This window comes from Numida meleagris, chromosome 1, assembly GCF_002078875.1.
Source record: "Numida meleagris isolate 19003 breed g44 Domestic line chromosome 1, NumMel1.0, whole genome shotgun sequence".
Taxonomy (NCBI): domain Eukaryota; kingdom Metazoa; phylum Chordata; class Aves; order Galliformes; family Numididae; genus Numida; species Numida meleagris.
In genome coordinates, this window is record NC_034409.1 from 139,153,801 (window position 1) to 139,168,788 (window position 14,988).

Here is a 14,988-nt window from a genome sequence, read left to right on the forward strand (position 1 = left end):
ACCCTAGGTACATTGTTTCAGTGGCTAATCCTTACCATTACAAAAAAGTTGGACCTTATATAAGATTCTGATCAGAGAAGATGCAATTGAATACATTTGAGAATGTATAACCTATAGCAAGAGTATTAAATAAAAATGAAATCTGACAAAACAGTAAAATGAAAGAGCCCATGGGATAGTGAATAGCAATTTCAATTGGAATTTGGCTTTTCCATTGGCCACAGTGAATTTTGACAAGGGCACTTTGGGCTGCAGAGGTAATAAGTAATAGAGCAAATGAACAATCTTGTTTGTTATGTGTAGTTCTGTTGCAGTCATGGTTTGAATTCAAATTTAGCTGCTTTAGAACCAGCTGTGTCTACGCTGTTATCTGTATGGGAATTGCTAAGTCACAGCCTGAACCAATTATTGAGTACCTGGTGAAGGGACACAGCTAGCCCTGGGAGCACAGGTGAAAGCAATTCACCTCCCTTAGTCTCATTTAAGGGCTGCCTGCCACAAGGGAAAGTTCTCTAACTAGAGAATCCTCTTTTGGGAGTATTTGGCAAGCCCTGATCCTTGGGATGGGTAAGCAAGTTTTTTCTTTCTTTAACTGGATTGTGACTGTCAACCAGTTCAAAATTAACCAAAAAAATGACATCTGCTATTGCTTTCCCTACACTGTCTCAGATGGGATAGGAGCATGCTTTGAAAATAATATCTCAGTCATCCTTCCTTATTACTCTTTGGTTTGTATAGTGGACACAATATTAGAAGACACAACTGGATGTGAAACTTTTACATAACTCAGGACAGGGAGATGGATTTGAACTAACAAATTTTGTGTTTGCATGTCTGGAGTCATTCTGAAATTTTGCTTTACAACAAATATGCTGTTAATATCAATAGTTTCGCTATACAGAGTGTCAATGGTTTATGGGCGTTTGGTCTGGTTCTGTGATGAATGGGGTGGGGGACCCATGCCCCGGGAAAGGGAAAGGGGAAAGGGGATGGGCCTGAGAACAAAACAGCGGCAACAGTCTGAGGAGAAAACAAACTAATTTACTAAATAAGATATTGGAATGCAAAATAACACACTATAATACAATGTAATTACAATTTAAGTTGATAAATCCAATACAGTGAGAGAGAGTATCCAAAGTTAAGTTAGGCCTTACACTGACCCCAGCAGTGAGATGACTGGGGAGCGAGATGCTGCCGGGACAAGAGACAGGCGGAAAGAGAGAAGGTCTCGTGATATGTGAGTTTTTATCTTTCCCTCTAACTGGAAAACGGTAACGGGGAGCAAAGTCCCCTGGGAAATGTAGTAGTCCTTCTCTTCTGAGAACTAGGTACATACACTACATGATGTTATGATGTGGAATACCAATAACTGAAAATCCTAAAACCACAACACAGGGTAAATAGCATTTTGCCACTCCAGCAACTAATGCAGATAAGGCTGAAGAAATAGTGACTGTTCACCAGAGTTTCAAGAAAAAATAAACTCAGGGATTAAGCAGTGATTCATTTGCTTAAGCATTACAGAGAATTCAGTTTTCAAGTTGTAAAGTAAGAGATATTGCCATCTGAAGCCTTTAGAGGGTACATACAATAACAATAGAGGAAGAATTATTTAGAGCGATATCAGTACTATAAGACAGTAGGAATGAAAATTTGGTCGGGACAGTTTGAATGTCTGTATGAACTTTCTGACACTGAGGTGTGATTATGTTGACAAAATGCCTGCTAAGAAAAGTGTGGAGGCCAAAGGGTGCGGGGTGCTTAAAATTGATCAGGACAAAGACACTGCAGGAAACAGTATTTCAGTGTCAAGGAAACAAAGTGAATGCTTAATTGGAAGGCTTCTGACTTTTATCTATGGCTTCCCAAAGTACATAGGATGATCATAACTAAGAATTCCACTATTTCAATAGTGGGTGACAGGAAATGGGTAAGGAAAAAAGGAATGGAGAGAAATACAAGTTATGACAATTAAAGGTAAAGCGCTCTAACGTATCCATTATTGCCTTTTAGATACTCATATTCCTAATCCTTTCCATATTTTGACTTTTCCTCGCTCCGTCCCTCCAAAAAACTTCTAGTACTAATATACATCAGCTTAGACTTGTTTGCTATGTTATAGCAATATGTTGTTTGAGGACTACCATCTCATTATACAGGATGTGAAAATATACTTTTCAGATGAGCAAATAAATTCATCCAAAATTTTATTTACTGGTCATCTGTGTTGACTTTTCTGCAGTGGAAGCTGGATGAGCATCTCAGACCAGTGGTAAACTACTTTCCAGGATCACATAAGCTCCTGTCTGATTTAATATAATTAGCTATTCTATCTCCAGGGCCTGGAAATATGAGCTTCTTGCTTGGATGATTATTCCTAGGCCAAATGATATGTCATTCAAAAATAAAGGTGTTATTAAGATAAATAACAGGCTAATATGTGCACGTTTGGCACAGACATCAGGAGACTTAAAGTAACTCCATCAGTTTTTCAGAGATGTTATTTTAGGCTGTGATCAAGGACACTAATTGACAGTAATAGCTGAATAATCAGTATGGACATTAAATCTTGGCATAAACTCCAGATACTTTAATTTTCTAGAACCATCACAAAGACAGCCTTACCTTCACTGATCCTGAACTAGAAAAACAGAAGAGATTGATTTGTTCAAGTTAGCAATTTAAACATAGCATACTGTCACAGGAAAAGAAAACAGAAAACAAGTATTACCAATCTTTTGCCACTTCTTAATACGTATCTGCTTTTACTGAATGGAAATGACTTTTTGTTTTGTTTTGTCTGCAAAACTTAGGAAGAATACCCAGCTTCAGCACTTCCCTCACATGATTTGATTTACTTCTTGAGATATGTTTTGACAATATGAAACATTAATTTCTACTTTCTAATTAATTAATCTACTCAATGAATAAATTCATCAAGTAAAGGAAGTTACCTACCTTTGGTGTAGGTTTTCAGAAGAAATCTGTTCAACATCTTTTTCTTACTCTAACTGCTGCTTTTGCAGGTAAGACCAATGAGACTTCCTTGGCTCTTAAAGAGTATTGGTCCTTAAGCAAAGCTATGAATGGGTCATGTTCTCTACACAATGTGGCATTCCTCTACTTCAGAGAGTTTTGGGGAGTCATGGAGAAGAAATCAGGTAACAGAGTCTTGCCAGTATTTTTGCAGTCAGTAAAAGGAGTAAAGCTTATAGATTTACACTTGGCTGAACATCCTCTTTGACAAGAGCTGGATCTATGCAGAAATATGACAAACTAGACATAATTTTTTTTTGTCAGTAAGCAAATAACTGAAATGGTGGGAGATTTGTATATTATTACCATTCTGTGTATTCAGATTTCACAACAGCTGTGGGAACTCTTACAGCTTTAAGCTAAGAAACCAAATAAAAGAATAGGAACCGTAGTGATGATCTTTTTTCTTCAGATAATGCTGTCTATGTTTCCATTTCATATAACAAATATTTATATTCCTACAGAAGCAAGTTATTTTCCTTTTAAAATTTTGATGAACTATATGAACATGAACAACTAAGGAAAAAATTTCATGCAGTGTACAATATTACATCCCTACCTGCAACAGATCTTCTCACTTCCTATCATGATCAGAGATGCTAATGTGAAAGCTTTAACTACATTTTAATTTATTTATATTTCAATTACTCATAACTTCCAGGGTTTTGCAGCATCAACTGATAAGTCTTTTACATGCTTGTCCTAATAAAAAGATACCTTATAGAAAAATCCAATTCAAGAAAATCATCTTAAGTTTGCTGCTTGTTTGCTAGATTTTTTGTTTTACTTGGGAGTGAACATTTTGACAAATGCAATTTATTTATTACCTTCATGGCTTTGAATCAATGCAGATTAGGAAATTGAAAGGTAGTCCACACATACTTTTAAGAGTTTTGATGAAGCTGTGTATGTCTGTAGGCTAAGCAGTAAGTCTGGTGCCTTGCTATGTAATGAATTATTTGTTTTAAGCAATGGTATGGAAATAGAAAGTTACAATAATGGACTAATGAGAAAATTATGTTTTGCATTACTGTCTTTAACTTATAGCTCCGATTTGATCTTTTATGTTTGAATTTTGATACAGGCCATTCTACCAGTAACAACTCCTTGAATGCTCTAATGTCCATTAACACATTTACATAATGTTTTCTTCCTCTTCTGTCTGTAATGGTGTCAATATTACATAATTAGGTACTACTATTGTTATATGCCAGTCATTATGGCTTACATATGAAGTCAGTGATATCTGTCAAGATCCTCTCCTGCTGTGTCACATTTTTCTTTACTGTGGTTCATGGTTAACCTGACTTCCTTGCCTCAAAGGCTAAGTGTCCTGAGAGAAAAATTCCACTAACTGTTAACAAATGTGGCAAAAATAAGATGGAAACTTAGTAGAAATATTTAAACCACCAAGATTGCTTTCTGTGCACTCAATATCTTTAAATCAAAAGCAAGCACTTCCCAGGCTTGCTGTACTTCCTTACCTCCCAGAATTCCTCTCTCCTGTCTATTGAAAAGCTGTTCTTCATTTCTGCAAGTGTGACCCAACTCATAGCAACAGTTTCAGTGGAAACAATCATGGACATAAACATTAGTGAAGAGAAAACATTATATAAAAGTTACAAAACTGCTCTCAACTGCTACTCTGCTTAATGTTTTTATATTATTAAATCTTTTTTTTATGCAGCAATATCTATTAGCACAGCCGGACTAAGCAGAAAGAAGATCCACTGATGCTGAAGGGTACAGACAACCATATTTAAATACTGGTCTGCATTTTGAGGAAAGAACATACGAACTAAGAAAGAATGAGTAAATACATAGAGAGGCTGGGATGAACAGGGTGAGGGAAATTCAGAAGTAACTGTAGAGTATAAAGTACAGCTGTGATGGGTAAACCTGGTGAATGTAGAGCACAATAATGACCACTGAAAAAATGTTTCAACCTGAATCTAATGACATATTAAACTTGTCCTAACATTCTTTCCATCTCATACAGTTATCATAGAATCGTCTTGGGCCACATATAAAATATATAATAAATGTAATGTATATAAGAAACAAATGTTATTTTTTAATGTATTTTTTTATTAAAATACAGAAAGCAACAAAAACAAAACCAGGGGGATGTTTGGCCTTGCATTTTGTGAAACTAATGCATCAGGGCTCATTTGATGGCATTCTCACTAAGTTCTCAAGATGCTCATCTGAGACTTCTGATGAAATATTACTCTTCCTGTGAGTCCTCCTTAACAAGGATTGTTCAGAAATGAACATATTGCCAAAAAGTGATGTCATAAATAAGGCGTGACTGTGAAGTGAGGGGTATTCTATCTCTGGCAAGATAAGGCTTCTGAAAGTCTTGTGAAGAGACACAATCAAATTTTTCCTTGAGTTGAGTGTCCACTTGAAACACTATACATTCTATGTGAAAATCTGCAAGTAATGTATTTATGCCAACTGAAAATGGAGTCACAAATCTATTTAAAAAAAAAAAAAAAAAGATGATTTATTTGGAAATCTTGAAATCTATTCTCAAATTGTTTTCAATTATCAAAACAGAAAGCATGGCTGCATATTTTTCACTGTTCTCAGGACTGTGTTTAGCCAGTCCCAAGCATGATGGCTCTATGAGATTAGATCACAGCTAAAAAAACAAATAATCACTTTGGGTGTGGATGCTTAACTTACTTTTCCCTTTCAAAATGAGCATTTATATTAATTTTAATAAAACATCACTTCAGGCTGAATAGATTCAAATTGGCATTTTCACATCTATATCAGAGGAGAATACATTAAGCAAAGCTATAGTGACCTAGAGGGAGTGCCAGCTGTACCAATGTGGGGGAAGAATTGAGACTCATGAATGAAGGAGAGGGAGCAGTTGGGTACGTGATTGTATAACTAAGGGGCATAGATTCCCTGACACCTAAAATCTGTGTTGAACTACCATGGAGTAAAATATAGAAGTTTTTTGTAAGCAGTAATTGGAAAGCAGAGCTTCCTTCACTCTCATGAGCTTCCTCATGACTTGATATGGAGTCAGTCCCATTCATGAGCATTACTTTTTTTTTAAACTCTAATGAATCCTTGTTTCCTTCCAGTAAAGCAGAAGGCACAGCTCCTAAATATGGGATGATGTGTATTGAATAGGACTACGTGATAACTATCTTCTATGTCCATTGACCTCTAAATTAGCTAACAATGTTCTGGTATCATCAAATTTGTGGGAATAAAGGATTCATGTGCAAAGAAGATGGATTTCTCTTGCTCCTTTGCAAGGACATTTTACACGATGTAAGACTGTATTTCTTTGTATGTGCTCTGTCATAGATATATTTAAATTTGTCATCTGCCCTCACAGACATTAAAGTAACTTTGAAAAAATCATGGTTTTGAGTGACAAACCTTTCCAGTAATACCACATTCCTAAAATGATGCATAGATGCTAGATCAAACTAATGCAAAGCAAATAAAATGAAACAGTGCAATTTATTTTTACTGTTTCCTTTAAATGCTATATTAAAGATATTTATAAAAAGATATTTCATGATGTTTGCAACTGCTTTCTGCTTTAATTTTATGATTTTTTGTTTTAAATTTGTCATTAACTGCATAGTAATTAATCATTGTAATGAAAAAAGAAAAAGGAAAAAGTTAAATTACTGTATTTGCTTCTTAATTAAGAAGTGAACATTAATACAACTGTCCAAGGAGAGTAATTTCAACTAATTTAATGAACAATCAAAAAGAGAATTATTTATCTACGTGAACCATACACATAGCTAAAAGTCTACGATTTCACTACGAAGGAGGATGAAATTAAGGTGATATTTAAGCTAAATGGAAAGATTCCTGATAGTAATATCAAGTTCCTTTTCAGTTGAAACATGTTTGATTGTTCCTTTAAGCTATCTGCATATAAAATATGCTTTAGCAGATATTTATGCTTTTTTTTAACTTACCTGTTTTTTTTAAGTGAATCTTATTTGGTTTCTAGTCATTATTAAGCTCTTCCTTTTTCTCTATTCCTTGTACTTTGAGTATAATCAATTAATTAATAGTGTTTATTTCTTTGTTTTCCCATGTTATCATCCTCTGCTTTCAATTTAGATCTCTTAAATAATCTATTTCATTTTATTAGCATTTTGTCTTTATCTGTATTTTATCTGTATTCCCTCACTCTCCTTTCTTGTTATGTTTATTAAAGGTTTTTTGCTAGATCAAGAGCTTCTTATTCTCTTATGGTTGCTCTACATGTACTTCAGATCTCATAGAAAATAAGCTGCATTTCAGTCCCTACCATTGTTGTATTTTAACATGACCTCTGCAGCAGACATATGCCCAAATTTGTGCTTGTAGAGATATCAACATTTAAAAGTAAGCAATTAAATGGTGTCCATTAAATATATGGCAGTTCAATTAACAGGCAATTATTCAGCTTGTCCTTTATTTTTATTCTTAGGTAGAATCACCACCACAATGAAATTATATATCACATTTCTGATAAACATAGATTTCCCGTCAAATCTGTCTTACATAAATATAATACATAAAACTCCATCTATCATTTTTCAACTTTCAGTGGGTTTAGTATTCATTTTAATAATAGCAACTGTATTTTGTGAGAGCTCAGTTTAAAATATTACTTCTGTGTCCGGGAGCAATCTTTTACCATGGGAAATCTGTGACACACTGCTGTTTGGTTTAATTTGGTGACTTTTCCTTTAAGGTTATTTTTGTTTATACAGGAGTGAAAATCCCCTTTGACTGTGAGTTCTTAAGTATTTCCATAAAAATCATTTAGAAACCAATAAATAAAAAACTTGGTGAATGCAGTCCTGAAAGGAGATTAAGATAGCAAACAGAATACAAACAGAAAGATGGATCTTAAAGGTAATTATGCTTTGGTCTCAGATTCATAAAACATAAGCATTCACCTCCTGCCACATAATGGCTCAGTAATTGAGCAAAAAAGTGAAAATAATATTTACAGGCTGCTTCTAAATGATGGTACAAAAAGGAGAGGACTTTTGTGTGACTGATGAAGAAAACTGCTGATATGCCAGCAGCTGTACACTCTAAAATCTTTCCTCGTTTGGAAAAGTCTGACACTGCTTCTTGTTTGTAGGCGTAAGTGGGTTCTATTCAATTTCAGTGAATTCTTGAAATATGTTTGATGGAAATATAATCTTTGAAGCAATTTTGATCGTAAATAAAAAACACCAATCTGTTTCTGACCTGCAGTAACCCAGCAAATGAAATACTTAACCAGATACCTTCCTGGTTCTAATACTTTTGTAATGTCCCAACACAAAATACATGCTTAAGTCCACAAATTAATGCACCCAGTCCTGCTGATACTTTAAATAATTGAGAGAATGGTTTATAACACTATTATTAGAATTTTTCTATTTTATTAGTGGGTATTTTGTAAGATCATTGGGACTTTCACCTCTTCTGACAGATTGTAGACATTCTCTTGAGAATGTTAATAACTATTTGTTCATCTTACTAGAAGAATAAGATTTATTTCAGAGAATTGTTCTTTGTTTGATCTTACACTTTTCAAGCTCTTGTCACTGGAGTACATGTCAAATAGAGCATGTAGATAATATAGTGTTTAAGAGCTGTGGGAATATGACATTTTTCATGTGTACAGAATTCAAAAGGCAAACATTTTTTAGCTATCAGCAGTTTTGTGTATAAATATGAGACAATCTGAATAAGCCTAATTCTTAGAAGCTGGATATCGGGCATACTGGAGCGGAATCTCAATGCCCTGTCATGTTTATAGCTATCACCCTCCTTAAAATATCATGTTATCTTGGGCTGAAAAAAACTTATATTGGAGTTATTTGTTACATCATTAAGTTAGAAAGGTAAGAGAAATTCAAGATAAAGCTTTGCAGATGGCAAGGAAATAATCTTCTGTGACATTACTAATTTAATTACCATACAGAATGAAGAACTGTGTTTCAACACTCCACTAATGCCAACAAAAGTAGTGCAGTAGCCTCTGGTTGGCAGTGAAATTTCTTAATTACCTCCATGCCTCTGAGCTATTCTGAGGAAAAGTACACCTTGCCCTAACATACTAAACTTCTTTCTAGTATGCAGTCTAGTTGTGTATTGTGCCAGTATATTTTTAGACAATTCAGGGTCCTAATACAATGTACACACATGCATGAGGTCGCACTAAAAATTTAATCTCGGAGATCGTTCTGTGTTCTAATAAGAGTATGGCAGTGGAATCTTCTGAGAGGTTCATTTAGAAGATAGAACAGTAGCACTTTCGTAGTGTTCTGTCACTGGAACTCCAGCTATGGTGAAGGTTAACTCTGCAGCTCCAAAAAGTTGCATATGAAAATGCACATACTGCATATGATAACGCATAAGACCACATATGAAAATCTCAGGAGGACCTATATTTGCATACAACTTCAATGTATTTTGCTCGCCTTTCCCATAATATAAGTAGTTTGATGTCACTATGTTTCAAATTAGATATTTCAGATATACAGTCATACATTTAGAGATCTAAATGGTAATTTAGGTGGTTTCCTGGGAAGTTATAGCCTCAGTAGTGTTAAGAAAATTTATAGTAAGATGTTTGAGATTGACAGAAATGGAAGAAATTAAAAGGTGAGGGTGAGACAGTGCACAGAAAACCATGCAGTAAACAGAAGGTGAAAATGAGGTGAAAGCTAGGGCAATAAAAGGAAAGTCTAAAAAGGAGAACTGGAAAGCAGGGATAGTTTGAGAATAAGTGGTAAGTAACAAGAGAGAAACAGGTACATAGTAAAGCCTTGGCTGCCAAAAATATATACCTTGAGAACAAAAATGAATTTTTATAAAAGACATATGGTATTTTAACCTGGCTCACAGAGAGTTGTTCAACATGGGCTGTCTGCTTAGCTAATCTTAAGTATTTTTAAAACTCATCTTGTTGGCATTTCATTCTTGTTTTGGAATAATTAAATGTCTCATATTTAATTGGTAAAGAGTTCCTAGTGGAAACTATGGCATTTTAATTTCCTCTCGAACATATCATATTTTGTCAGTCAATAATGGGATACCTTAACTCCATAAACATTGTACAAGAAGGGCAATGCTAGTGATGGTAGAAACTTTCCAATGTCTTTTCTATCAAAATACATACTGCAATATGGATAATACTTTTGGTGGGGAAATAGAAGCAAAAATATAGCTCATTACAGAGCAAGACACTTTCAGAAATACAGTGGATCATAATACAGTGGGTACAAGACCAGAAGATAACCAAGTGCCTCAGTCATCAAACATTCTGATGTCTAAATTACACAGTCTCTGAAAGCCTTGCCTGCAGAATTTTCAGGAGTGAATTTTCTTCAGCTTATGATTTCCAAAGGAGAGGATGAACATTGTTGTTTTGATTGGGCTTTATGAACCCTTAACAACAGCTGTCCATACAATACTCAGTTACTGATTAGTTCCTAACTTTAAAAAAAAAAAAGTAATGTCCTGAGACCATTTTGTGAGAACTGAGCTCATTAGCTTGCCACAAAAGAATCAGTATAAGATTTCTGAAGGTATTTAAACTTAATCCATTTATAACTGAGTGTAAAGTCTTCCCTCCATTGGTTGAAAACTGCAAAAAGATAAGTATTATTTGTTAAACTTCAGTATAGTGCATGATTAATCCCACTGACTTCAATGAGATTCAATTAAAATAATGAAAGTGTCACAATGCTTTTCTACGCTTGTTTGAGTAACTTGTACATCAGCAGGAGAATGATAACTTTAAATCCATTACTATTAGATATTCTTTCTCTTCACATAAAGGAAAATGGCTTCACGGCCAGAGAGAAAATAAAAGGAAGAAAAATCCTGAACCTCTTACTTGAGGGGTTTGAGCACTAATATAGATGGTAGGAAGCTGCCTCATTCTTTCACTATATAATGTAAATTGCACGTCATTTAATTGCTCTCCAGTTTAGAGATTAAGGAATTATCTAAAGTGCTGCAGATGTGAGTCTGATTTTCCTCAGGCTCAAAAGACAACTGAAAATGAACCTCACGCTGTTTTTTTTTTTGTAATTACCATGTCATTATAAAAGAACAGTTCCCACCCCACCTGCATCCCTCCCCTGGTCCCTTTGGGTATGTCTTTATAGAGGTTCTCAAACTCAAGAACCTGAACTAGTGACTAAACAGATCTCCAAATCTTTGGAGAAAGGAGGCTTTAGTATACCCTTGTTACCAGTGTTTTCTAGGCAGCCCTCTCTCTGTACTGTATTCCTTGAAGCATTCTTCCCCATCATTATCTTTTCAATGTGCACTATATTTCTGGATGGAGTTAATCTGGCTAACTCCAAATCTCACTTTTGGAGATGTGCCTGGCTCCATGCATGAGGTGGGTACCCAGACTCCTGCATACTTTCCCAGTCAGTTTCCCTTCATATCAGGTGTTCTGATTCCACAGTCAATAATCTGTTTCTTGTCCATTGGACAAGAACTCCCCCAGTAAAGTAAATCCATCTGCAAGAGCCTTACTCCTAATGTTTTGATGGTGTATTTGTATTTGAGAGACAAATTTCCTTTTGAAATACTGAGATTCATGGCTGAAATGATTCAAGATCAAAAATAATTTTTCCTGCAAATACATAAACATACAGTTAAAATTTAATTGTATTCAATTACCATACTGGTAAATTTATTTTATTGTCAATATAATTGTCCAAAATCCAAGTTCATCTTGAAGCCATAATTTTGTCTTGTGTACTTATTTCACTAACTTCTAGTTGTTTTTCACTTAAACTCTTGTCCATCTTCATTCTCGCTTCCTCTACATATATCCTTAGGTTGTTCTTTTATGATCTAGGAGACAGGTGGCTAGAGGATATCTCAGCAGAAAGAGATCTGGGTGTGCTGGTTGACAGCAGGCTCAATGTGAGTCAGCAGTGTGTCCTCACAGCAAAGAGGGTAAACTACATTTTGAGGTGTATTAACTGTAGCATAGCCAGCTGGTCAAAAGGCCTTCCATTATATTTAGCTGTAGTGTGTCCTCACTTTGAATAATGCGCTCACTTCCAGGCTTCACAATATAAAAAAGATTTAAAAATACTTGAAATCACCCAGACAAGGGCAGCAAACCACATAAAAGAGTTGGAGGGTATGTTCTACGAAGAAAGAAAGGCTGAGGATAACCTGAGAGGCTGTTGGCTTGTGTAGTCTGGAGAACAGGAGGTAACTTCATTGCTCTCCACAACTTTCTGAGGGGGTGAACTCGAGAGGGAGGTGCTGGCCTCCTCTCCTTGGTAACTGATGTCAGGACATGAGGGAACAGCACAAAGCTGCACAAGGGAGGTTTAGATTGGACATTAGGAAAAAATAATTTACAGTGAGGGTGGTTAAACACTAGAACTAGTGTCCTAGAGAAGTAGCCAATACATACTCGCAGCCATTATTTATTTTTTATAATCTCTAGAAAATTCTAGGAAAAGGTTTCTGAGATTAGGCTTCAACTTTGCTTCTGTGGAAATATTTTAAAAAGAAAACTAAGCAAAAACCATTAAGGTTTACTTGTTCTTAAGAAAACTTTTAACAGGTTGTGTGCACTATATTCCCTCAACCAATTTTATTGACAAGTCCTACCAACTCTGTATCACAACACAAAGAGTATCTCTTGACTTGAGCAAAGCCATGCCTCCAGTTTTTTCTGTGAGATGAGTGACATTTTTTTTCTGGCCTTATATATATTCCAATTGGCCTAAAGGCTTTCCAGTTGACGTTCCTAGTTTGAAAAACTTCAGCCTTTTATAGTCAGCAATTTGACTTTCTGAAGACAGTTTACTGACATTTATTTGACACATTCTACTGCTGATTAAAAAACCCTGTAATTTAACAGCTTTTATGCAACATTTTTTTCAGGGAACAATATATCAAAGGAAAATAGTAAAATTATAATTTGATTCATTGCATTTCACTTCATTTCAGAAAGATAGATATATACAAAACTAGCATCATCAATAAAGACAAGAGAAAAAGCTTTTCAGGTCGTTTATCTCTCCCTATGTCTTGTCTGATCCTTTGCATTTGCTTCAGCTACAAACCTTGTGGCCATTACGCCAATAACAAAACCATATAGGCAGCAATTACATTCAAGAACATATTGGTATAGTGGTAGGACGAGGAAGTTGCAATTGCAGGTAAATACAGTCCATTAGTGGGATAGCTCAATGCCAGGTCAGTTGTCAGTTCCCAGAGTAGGAAGAGAATGCTTTCATCATTTCATGACTGATCCACGTTAGTCACAACAGATCCTTCAAATTCAGCTGAAGAAGCACATAACTATGGGAATGACCATCTATTCAGCTACTCATATAATTAAAATCAGTATACTTTGACCCTTCCTAGGTTGTCTAAAAACAATTCCTTAGATTGTTATAGGAACATGCAGCTAGTCTAAGAAAATTAAAACTGCATCTGATTTGCTTTTTTCCCATTGTGTATAACTATGCACATAAGATCTTTTTTAATATATCTATATATTAAATTAAATTCAGTGTTTCCCTCTTTGCTGCCCACAAAACATTTTTTTCTCCTTTCACAGCTATATGCAACAAAACCTAGCAGTAAGTTTTCTAGCATCAACTTTACGCCATCCGCAAGCACAAATGTTATTAAAAAGTCTACATAATTTAATTAAAACGTAAACATGAACCTAGTTACAGACTAGCCTTATATATGAAATTATGTGTTTGAACCTACATCTGTATCACCTATGCTACCTTTCTTGGTCTTTTCTTACCCCAGTCCAAGCTTGCCAAACCTTTTGGCTTACCTGGGCTGCATTAAGTGATCAGGAATTGCCTTGGGCCACATATAAAATATATAATAAATGTAATGTATATAAGAAACAAATGTTATTTTTTAATGTATTTTTTATTAAAATACAGAAAGCAACAAAAACAAAACCAGGGGGATGTTTGGCCTTGCATTTTGTGAAACTAATGCATCAGGCTCATTTGATGGCATTCTCACTAAGTTCTCAAGGTGTTCGTCTGAGACTTCTGATGAAATATTACTCTTCCTGTGAGTCCTCCTTAACAAGGATTGTTCAGAAATGAACATATTGCCAAAAAGTGATGTCATAAATAAGGTGTGACTGTGAAGTGAGGGGTATTCTATCTCTGGCAAGATAAGGCTTCTGAAAGTCTTGTGAAGAGACACAATCAAATTTTTCCTTGAGTTGAGTGTCCACTTGAAACACTATACATTCTATGTGAAAATCTGCAAGTAATGTATTTATGCCAACTGAAAATGGAGTCACAAATCTATTTAAAAAAAAAAAAAAAGATGATTTATTTGGAAATCTTGAAATCTATTCTCAAATTGTTTTCAATTATCAAAACAGAAAGCATGGCTGCATATTTTTCACTGTTCTCAGGACTGTGTTTAGCCAGTGTATCAAAATGCATGAAGTTATTTGCCATAACTTGATCTTGAACTTGATCTTGAATTTAAGTTTCACTTCAAATGCTCTTATTGTCTGAAACACAGTGCAAATAAAGTAACTTTCACCTTGAAGATGCATGTTTAACTCCTTTAAATGAGCATTCAAATCCCCCAAAACTGCTAAACCTGTGAGCCGTTTTTCATCTTCATCCCAACTTTGATGACAATTTGAATAATGTTATCTGCTTTTAAAGCTTTTGCTGATAAATTTTCTTGATGTTTGATGCAGTGATATTTCATCAAATGTGAGTTACTGGTGGTAACTGCATGATCTTCTATTAATTTTTTAAGTCTCTTTTTTACCAACCATCACTGGGGCACCATCAGTAGTTATACCAGATGAGCTGACAAAGGTTAAAAAAAAATCACTTCCGTATATTTTTTACTGCTTCATTCAAATCAAGAGATTTAGTTGTGTCTTTCAGTGGCACTAATGAAGCCATTTTTTCA

General features: G+C 35.0%; 1 long non-coding RNA gene across 1 annotated transcript; it reads left to right on the top strand.

Moving 5' to 3' along the window:
• On the top strand, positions 503–5,091 carry LOC110392888. Its single transcript, XR_002434681.1, has 3 exons — positions 503–567; positions 3,030–3,164; positions 4,727–5,091. It is a non-coding gene; the product is annotated as an uncharacterized LOC110392888 (long non-coding RNA).